General features: G+C 44.3%; 1 protein-coding gene across 1 annotated transcript in view; it reads right to left on the reverse strand.

The window, feature by feature from the left end:
• SEC16B (SEC16 homolog B, endoplasmic reticulum export factor) overlaps positions 1–9,588 on the reverse strand; it is a 34,893-nt gene extending 25,305 nt beyond the window's left edge. The window contains exon 1 of the mRNA XM_049634013.1: positions 6,181–9,588. The gene's annotated coding sequence lies outside the window, so the exon portion shown is untranslated. The remainder of the gene's footprint in view (positions 1–6,180) is intronic.
• Positions 9,589–10,304: the final 716 nt, after the last annotated feature.

Consider the following 10,304-nt stretch of genomic DNA (forward strand, 5'->3'; position numbering starts at 1 on the left):
GAGCAAACAAGGAACCGAGAAAGCAGGGAGAGGAAATCCAGAAAGCCTGAGGCCGCCTGGCCTGTGAGAAGAGCACCACCTTTGGGGCATTGACTCATGGCGCTGCAACTGTCGGCCCTAATGCTCAACCTCTCGGAGTCTCAGTTTCTTCCTCTCTAAAAGGGAAATAACCATACTTAGCTTGTGGGAGTCACTATGAGGATTAAATGTTAGTAAAGTGGCACCTGATAGAGAAATATATATGCTTTATAAATAAGTATGATCTTTTCCTTTCAAAACACATGAGCTGGGGCACCTGGGTGGCTCAGTCAGTTGAGTGTCGAGTCTTGATTTTGACTCAGGCCACAATCCCAGGGTTGTGGGGTGGAGCCCCACGTTGGGCTCTGTGCTGAGCGTGGAACCCGTTTACGATTCTCTCTCTCTTCCTCTCCCATTCGTGGTCTCTCACTCTCTCTCCAAAATTAAAAAACAAAAATTTTTTTAATGAAAAAAATAAGCTAATTCCACTGGTTGAGGCAGGCAGAAACTCACTGGTGGGTAGTAAACAGCTGGTTTGTCTGGTTTGGGTTTTTCTCATTCATGTTTCTCCCTGTCGGGTTCTGATTGTGTAATCACTTGTGTTGTCCGATGGAAGGAAAATGTATCGAACTGAAGGCACCGGTCAGTTTTCTATTACAAAAAGAAAACAATTTTTTGTCTTTAAAAAATGCATTTCTTCAGGCAGACACGGAGAAGCTCATGTCCACTTGTGAATTACTATTTTAAAATTCAGCAAATCATCATGTTATACACCTTAAGGTTACGTAGTGTTATATTTCAATTACGTCTCAATAAAGCTGGGGAAAAATTTTTAAAAATTCAGAATTTGTTCTAAAAGCCTCAAATCACTTATTCTTTCTTTCAACAAATACTTACTGGGGCCCTGTTATGTACCAGGACTTGAGACACTTAACTATGAAGACACAGGCCTTGACTTCAAAAAGCAAGAGCAGGTTACCCTCTCCTGTTGTTAGTCTAGGGAAGACCACCCGGGTGGATCTCATGGTCAGATAAGGCGATGTCCCTAAACTATACGATTTCGTCTCAGACCCTCAGCCGACTCCTAGGGCCTGCCAACGAACTGGGTGTAGAATTCTCTGACCCTGGTAATGGTTTCTTACTCCCACTGGTGAGCTGTTGGCTGTACTGCCATTTTTAACCCTCCTAAAAAGAAATACTAGCGAAGGACATACACATTAACAGCAGGAAGCGGAAGAGGTTTGATTATGACACAGACCCAGGTATCAAATTATGTGTTCCAGCACATCACAATAGCGTTCATGAAAATCTGATGTAACTCTTTTGGCTTATGACACGATGGTAGTCCTACCCTTAACACCAGCTACATTACTGGAATGCCAACTCTGGAAGGGACCTTGAGGTTATTTTAGTGACTTCACTTTACTGATAATAAAACTAAGATCCTGAGAAGTGAACTGATTTACCCAAGATCACAAAGCTAACTGGACGCTCGGTCAGGATTACAATGGTCTGTTGGGAGTTCCCTTGCACCAGGCTTCCAAGAGCTGATTCTTAAATATTCAGGAATTGTGTGAGCCAGTAGTTAAACCGTTGGTAATCTGGAATCCACCCTGGTGGGAAATTTTACACAGAAACCCCCAAATGCTACAAAGCAAGGTGGTTGCTGTTGATTTCAGAGGGACAGTTTAACAGCATACAGAGAACAGCCCCCAAGTCCTCCTTCCTGATTCAGTGTTCTTCCAACTACAGAATTATCATTCTGTTACTAGCTTTCACTGCACATCTCTGGTTTAAACATCTAGCCCAGTTATTCCAAATGCTCCTTTTGTGACATCCCAAAGCATCTCTAATTATCTCAAGAGTTATTATGAAACTCTTCAAACACTCACCAACCAAAATTAATTTTAATTAGCTTTAATTATTTTATCTCGACATATGGCATATAACAGCTATATGGGTCATAGAATGAAATAGATCATAGAATGAAATAGATCTCACCACTCCAAAGGTTTGGGATTTATCAATCCCTGCTTTTACCAGCCCCACATATCTACAGTTACTAAGTCTCTCAGCCTGGCTGCTCAATTCCTCCTGGTTTCTAACCAGATTTGTCCAGCTTGACAGTACATTAGCATCTCGTCCCCACCAGGAGGTGGGCTAAAATTACTCCTGACACCCCAAGTCCTTGGCAATGCCCTTGCATCATCCCGTAGTCTTCCTCATGTTAGAACAGCTACAGATTTCACATTATCCCTTCCCCGCATGTCCTGTCCTCATGTCTGATTCCTGCTCTTCATTCCTACTATCCACTGGAATTGGAGCCCGGGCTGCTTGCTAATTTATGTGAATTTCCTTTCCCAGTCTCTGTTCCCCATTCCAAATGCCAGACCACTGATGAAAATCTTGCTTTTCACAGGAATAACTACCCTGGTTTGACATCTAACAAAAGTATCATCACTGCTAATAATGCTGTTAATCTCTACCCACCAGATTAGTGCTGGTGGATGTGAACACCCACCTAGATCCAGGTCAGATTTGCCACGAAGCTGTGTGCACTATGATTTAATTACTGCTTACTCTTGCACGGGACAACTCAGTGGCTGAGACATGCCTCAGGCTTGACCCAATTTCTTTACTCAAAGTGAAAATTTAGAAAACAAACTGAGAGGTCCTATGTCAACAGATTAACAGTAACTGTTTGTCTAGATAATGGAATTGTGGATGATGTTCTTTTTCTCTTCTAACTTTTCTACAATAAACATGTTATTTTTAAAGAAAAAAATCAACTAACGTTATTTTTAATCAGTGCTATGCCCAAATGTGTCATTGTAATGTCAGCAATAATTATGCACCCCTATGCAACAGTTACGCTAAAATGGGGCAGTGTCCAAGTTTGGTTAACTGTTCTCAGTCTTCTCTTCTGGAAAGAAAATTCCAGAAGTCATTCATTCACTACACAAATGTTTATTAAACATCCACTATATGTCCAGCATTGTCATATTCATAGGAGATAAAGATAAATAACATATAATCCCTGCCCTATAGAAGCTTTCAGTCCAGTGGAGCAGTAGACATCCAAACATGGAGAAGAGGAGAGAAATACAATATATATACATATATATGTATTTATATTTATAAAATAGAATCGACATGAAATGATACTCTGTTGAATATATGAAATGAAGAAAGAGAAGTAAAGGACGATTCCAAGTTTCTAGGCCATAGAGAGGGGACCACACTGTCTTTTTTGGGGGGATAATAATCTTGGAAGAAGAGCCAGCTTGGTAAGGAGATGATGACTTCAGTGTCGGACTTGCTAACTGAGGGGCCCGTGGGCAGAGGTAATCAGTGGTCAAGAACTAGTAGACACTAAGAGTCTAGAGCTCAAGAGACAGGTCTGAGGAGGGAGACATGGTGATTGAAGCCATAGGCATGGGTAGTATTGCCTTAAAAATGCTTAGAATTAGAAGACAGGTCCTAGAAAGGAGCTCTGAGGAACACCAACCCCCCACAGCTGGATACAGAAGAGGAGCCCATGAAGAAGAATAAGGAGGGTCAGAACGGTAGGCAGACAGCCAGGGGTAGATGGCGTCTCAGGAGCCAGGGAAGGTGATGGCTTCAAAAGTAGGAGAGCGGTCGACAATGCCAAACTTCAGGGAAATGTGGAAAAAGGCAACAGGCGGAAGTGTTCTTGGCGTCAGTGGATTTAACCAGGAGATTTGATGATCATAACACGGCCAACTTCGGTAGAACTCTGGTCAAGGGAGTGAGGTATTCGACACAGAAGTCACTCATACAGAGAGTGGAGAGTAAGAAAAAGGAGACTGAAAGTCAAATCAGTGTACGTAGAAGACTGGATGCGAAGAAAAGGGGCAAAAGCTGGGGCTGCCGTGGGCACTCAGCTCTGAAGAGCTGTTGTAGTGTGGACAAGACCAAAGAGAGTTATATGCTGATTCCCATAGAGACAGAGAAAGGAAACACGCTTTCTAAAGGAATAAATCCCCAAAGAGGCTGCTCATATGGGATCCAGAGTATAGGAACACAAAGTGAACTCGCTAAAAGGAAGGACACCTCTTCCTTGAGAAAGGGATGGGGGTGGAGGTGGGCACACATGGGGAGAGGCTTGTGCATAAAGGCACCAGATATGGAGAATTCTCTGTGGAATGGACTGCCAAGTTCCATTGGCTGGAGATCAGGGAGGATTTGGTAACAGACTCAAGAAACATTAGGAGGGTTTGCATCAGCCAGTGTGGAAAGTGGGAGTGGGCTTTAACAGGAACATGGGCTCAGAGGAACAAGCACATTGGAAATGCAGCTGTCATTAGACCTGAAGCTCCACGGGCACACTGACCAGCTGTGCTCCATTCCACGTGACAATCCACGTGCCTAGCATGGTGCCTGACACATGACACGAGCTCAGTCAAGAGTTTCTTTGTATATGAGTGGACACCTTAAGCCGACGGCAGCAGTAGTCTAACCGTCAGATTCCACCCAGTAGTTTCCACCTCCTGAATAGAGGACTAAACTCTGAGACAGGCTTTCTAGAGAAAGGAAAAGAGAACGTTGAGGCAGTGAGTTAAGGGGACTGACCAGAGAGTGGTTAAAGGGATGGCATGTGGGACACAAAGGAGACAGAAACCGATGCAAATCATCTGCACACCTTGTTAAAATGAGGTCCCCGCAGATGCTTAAGAGACGTGCTCCAAGGGGGAGGTGGAAAAAAAAAAAAAAAAAAAGAACATTAAATCACAATAATAAAAACAAACAAAAAACCCTCTTCGTAACAGCGGGAATAACTGGATAATGTCCACACCTGCATCCCCAACAACATCTGAGACGCCGAGGCTCTCCTCGCAGGCATCTCCTGGCTGTGACTCTAAGAATGAGTCCAGGGGCGAAGGTTGGACACAGAGCAGCCCCCTGACTGCGGCAAAGCTACCACCTGGAGCCAGCCTTGGAGATGTGGGCCTCGTGGCCGCAGCCGGTCATTGGCTGCCAAGGCTTTGACCCCTTCCTTCAGCACAGCACGTGCCAGTCAGCAGTTCCAGTTACCAGGAAGACCGCGTGCCAGGAAAGCGTGGTCCGAGGGCCAGAGACAATTAGCCTGGCACGGGCACCGTGAGCCACCTGCCAACCCCGGGACTGTTGCTGTTGCTCTTACCACAAGTGAAGTGAAGGTTTGGGCACAAAGCAGATTTCCTACAGGAGCGAGGAACACTGTGTACAAGAGCTCCTTTAAATGCCACCTGCCCGGCTGCCTGCAAACTGGCCCTCCCTACATCCACCTCCACTGCCAAGAGCCAAGAAGTACATCACTCAAGAGAAAGAATTACCCCATTCTTCCCTATGAGCCTGGGCTGGCGGAGGTGGTCCACCTTCCCCTCTCTCCAACCCTCCACCCCGTTTTGTTGATGCCCCCAATCCCAGGGGGCAGATGGATCTGTGACTTCTGACCTCACACCAAGTGCCAACAGGCTGAGGTGACTCACACAGCCACTAACGAGAAGAAAGGGCTGTAATATGCTCAGTGTGTTCTCCGAGCCAGCAAGGCTAATAGGACCCGAATTCCCCAGAGGAGCAGGACAACTTATTCCGGTGACCCCAGAATAACTAGCCTGCCTGGGAAGTGAATCTCAGCTCCAGGTCCCCTACCTCCTGGCTGCATGAACTCGGCAAGTTAGTCTGTCTCCTTTTCATCATCTGTGAGACGGGGATAATAACAGAAGCTATCTCACAGAGGTATTATAAGGGTTTGATGAGATTAAAACCTACAAAATGTTTGGTGTATAGTAAATGCTCAATAAATGTTATTTTCCTGGAAATGCTGTAAAGTGCCTAGGAACTGTTATGCACAAATCATTAGTAAGGGATTAATTGAGTATCTATTACCACTGGGAAATCTACAGGTTCTTAATCCAGTGCCCCCCCCCTCTTTGAGCCAGGAGATCAGGGGAAAATAGAGAAATGATGTCAAATACTGCATAGGACAAAAGGAATGAGTTAAAGCAAGATCATCAGAATTAGAAACTTCAACAATGCACAGCCCAGTGCTTCTCACACCGCAGCACAGTAAGTGCAGCCCCAGCGATGGTGCAGGATGCCACAGGATAAGCACCAATTTTAAGTTATAAGCAATTTTAAAATATATCTTAGAGGCACCTGGGTGGCTCAGTCAGTTGCATCCAACTTCAGCTCAGATCATGATTTCACAGTTCGTGGGTTCGAGCCCCGCGTCTGGCTCTGTGCTGACAGCTCGGAGCCTGGAGGCTGCTTCGGATTCTGTGTCTCCCTCTCTCTCTCTGTACCTCCCTCGCTCACGCTGTCTCTCTCTCTCAAAAATAAATAAACATTAAAAAAATGTTTTAATAAAATAAAGTGTAGTTTAAGTTTGAGCAAATACAAATATTGTATTATTGAATATCAAGGAATAAAACTCACATTTGTATTAATTTTTACTATGAAGCATGAGACTCCAAAGAAATTTCACACTTGCAGTAGGACAAATAGACACATGCACGCACGCTCACACATTTCCATGCACATGCCCTGCACCCCCAGATCGCTCCCTGCCATTTACTGGAAACGTTTGAGAGACACATTCTGAACAAGAACAGACATCCAGACACATACTGATGAGCTGGAAAGAATCTCTAAAAAGCATCCATCCCTGCAGGTGAAGCAGTATCCACACCAGGGAGACTCAGGCCAAGTCCTCACTCACAGCGCAGACCCTTGGCCCCCCCAAGCTCCGTGGCTGGATTCAGATTCTCTACCACATAAGACTCCATAGGGTGCCCAGGAGTTCTGCGACTCTCTCGGTTTACCTGGGGCAGGAAGAGTTGGCTCTCCAATGAAGGTGAGTCCTCGGGCTCCTTATGGAAACCCACCCCAATATTTTAGAGTCAAGATGCCCTTCCTGATGTAGAACACACATGTGTGATTCAAGCTCTCCTTTGAACTCTTTGAACTGGGGAAAGCGGTCATGCCGCTCAGCCCCCTTCTCCTCTCCAGGTTACACAGCCCCAGTCCCACTGATGTTTCCTGATTAAATTTCCTTCCCTCAATCATTTTGAGTAGCAAAGGCCCAGCGGAAAGAAAATAGGAATTGAAATTTGGATTTAGGTTTAATTATGCCAGTTCCCAGCCATGTGTCTCAGGGGGGGAAAAATCACTGATTATCTATGAGACCCAGTTTCCTCATCTTTAAAATGAAGTCCAGAAAGTACATCACAGGGCTGTAATGTGCATGAAATGAAATGAACTATGGACAGACACCAAAGTGATTGTTAAAGGGGGAAGTGGGTTTTCAAAAAATCTTTGCCGTTCCCTTTTCCAGGTTCCTTACATTTGTTAAAGGCGTGACATGCCATGCTTGTGACTATGGTGCAGTCAAGAGCCCAGGCTTTGTGGTCAGAGTTGGGTTTGAGTCCCAAAACCTCCATGACTCGCTGGAAGCTGGAAGACGTCAAGCCAATTACTTAACCTCTCAGGCTAAGCATCCTCGTTTGTTAAATGATTGCATAATAATAGATATCTTCACAAGGTTGTGGCAGGATAAATGAGATAATGTACAGCCCATTGTATGTCATAGGTGTTCAATTAATATTTGATGAATAAATACATGCATGACCTAGGAAAAGCACTTAGCGCAGCACCTACATGTATGAAGCGTTCAACAAATGCTTGTTGTTAATGTCATTGTTTCAGAGAGAACAGCAGTAGAGTTAGTCTCTACGCTCTTCAGGGTATATGTTCTTACTGAGTCTTCATTACTGCAGTTCATATTTAGTTTTTTATCTTAACTGTTCTTTATTATTGGGTTAGAATCGAATCTGAGACTATTGGTTTCTATTTGTATTCCTCCCTCTCTCTCTCACCGTAATTATCCATTACATTCACAACGTGTTTTCCCCAGAGATGCCCATCTTTGGTTCATTGTTTTCATTACCCAGTGGCATCAGTAGAGAGTGTGTTGGTTTGAGGACAATAAGAGAAAAACCAGAAAGTGTAGGAGATTTCACCAAACTCACATAGTGTGAGTACGTCATCAAGTGGAGGAAAATCAACCACAGGACTTCTAGTCAAAGTTTTGCTCGGGGAAGCATACTGGTTAGAGGGCGCCTGGGTGGCTCAGTTGGTCAAGAATCCAACTCTCGATTTCGGCTCAGGTTATGATCTCATGGTTTGTGGGTTCGAGGCCCACATCTGCACTGAGAGCGCAGAGCCTCTGCTTGGGATTCTGTCTCTCCCTCCCTCTCTTCCCCTCTCCTGCTCATTCTTGCTCATGCTCTCTCTCTAAATAAACAAATAAACATTTTTTAAATGAAAAGCATTCTGGTTAGGAATAGCCTTGTGACATATTTAACACAAAAATGCAATTATTCAGAAATCTATTCTATGGAAATACGATGATTACAATCTTCAAAGCTATCTATCCGTGTAAATAGGTTCATTCAACCTGTTATAGATATAGTCATAAAAATAAGAACTCAAAGATTAATTCCTGTATTTTCTCCTCGTCCCATTTGTTAGTCAGCAAAGGTGCATAACACTTTGCTGGTTCTCCTCCTCTGCCCACTGTTCCATGGACAGAAATAGCCTCTGCCTGTGCAGAGCGTGAGTGCACACACGTATTTTGGTGGCGCTCATGTCCCTGTTCTCTCAGTTTGGAATAAGTGACTGCAGATATAGCAAAGATCCCCAGGAGTGCTGTTCTAATGCTCAATTTAGCACATCAGGGCAATTTCCAGAGGAGCCACTTATGATGCCAAAAAACAAAGTTCAAACTTCAGTTTCTGGAGGACACTGAAGGGCATGTCAAGATGATGGAGAAGTTTCTTTTCTAAGCATAAATGTCTGCAGGTATCACAAGGGAGATGGCCAAAGTTCATTATTTTCTGGGAGGATCCCATAAATGAGCATTAGAGAGTCTTGGCATGCTGAGTAAATACTTACTGCCTTTCCCGACATTGTTTCTGTGATGTAGTTTCCGTACAAGCTTCCTGAGAATATTTCCTTTCTCGCTAAAGATGCAAGCACCGTGACATTGACAGTATGACACCATGACCTCATGCTGGTCCCCGTGTCATTTGTTGAATGAATGATGTCATTAAATGAAACTGACTGGAGTATATAGCCTTAGCCCTAGAGTGAAAATAATTATTTCCATCATTCAACAAATAATATGTGAGACAAATATGAGTTCATTATTTATTGTAATAAAAATGCTTTCTCCTATATCAGCTGACTCTACATAGTTTCTCTAATAAAACAGAAGGACTAGGCCAAAGGAACCCAAAAGAGTCCCTGCTCCTATTTAATATCCAGGAAATGGGTGAGAAACTGAGTACATTAGCCTGGAAGTAGGGGAAGGAGAGCAAGAGAGAACGTGTTCCCCACAGAAGGACGGATATTAAAATGGCTCCGAGACAAAGGAGGGCCTGTGTCTTCAGCATATCATCAGTGGGTTTTATGTGTAGTGTGGTTGGAGCCTAGAATACAAAAATAAGTTGCTGAGGACTATGCCTGTGTCTTCCCAAAATTCGTATGTTGAAATCTAATCCCCAGTGAGAAGGTATTAGGAAGTAGACCCTTGGAGGTGATTAGGCCACAGGATAAAGCTCTCTTGAATGGGATTAGGATTCTTCTAAAAGAAGCCCCAGAGAGCTCCCTGGCCCCTTCTGCCATGTGAAGACACAGTGCACACAAAGACTCAGAGGAACCAGGTCGCCTATGAACCAGGAAACAGACCCCCACCGGACACCGAATCTGCCAGCACCTTGATCTTAGTTTTCCCAGCCTCCAAAACTGTGAGGAATAATTTCCCATTGTTCATAACCCACCCATATGTTTATAATCCACCATCTAATGGTGGAGCGGACTAAGACAGCAGTGATACGAGCTGAGACTGAAGAGACTCTCTTAGCTGCCTCAGCCAGCCACATGGAGCAAAGTGCAGCCCCAGCTCTCCCCAATACCTAGACTGTCTGCACACAATATGGCGAACATGGGCGGTAGCTGCCGAGCATCCTATCCTCTGGCTTCTGGTAATAAATCATCAGTTTTTCTGTGATGAACTTCCCTGCCTCTATCAGTTTATATAGCATGTATGGGACTGACCATATCCCTCTCTCTAACAATGAACAAAATTCATACCTAGATAGTAAGGGTCTCGCAGCTCCCTGGCTACAGTGATTAATTCAGCAATTAGCACATGCCCAGGGAAACATCCAAGAAGCATCCTCCCCAAACTTACACTTGGACTATTGAGAAAGAAATGTGTT

This window comes from Panthera uncia, chromosome F1 (assembly GCF_023721935.1).
Source record: "Panthera uncia isolate 11264 chromosome F1, Puncia_PCG_1.0, whole genome shotgun sequence".
Taxonomy (NCBI): Eukaryota; Metazoa; Chordata; class Mammalia; order Carnivora; family Felidae; genus Panthera; species Panthera uncia.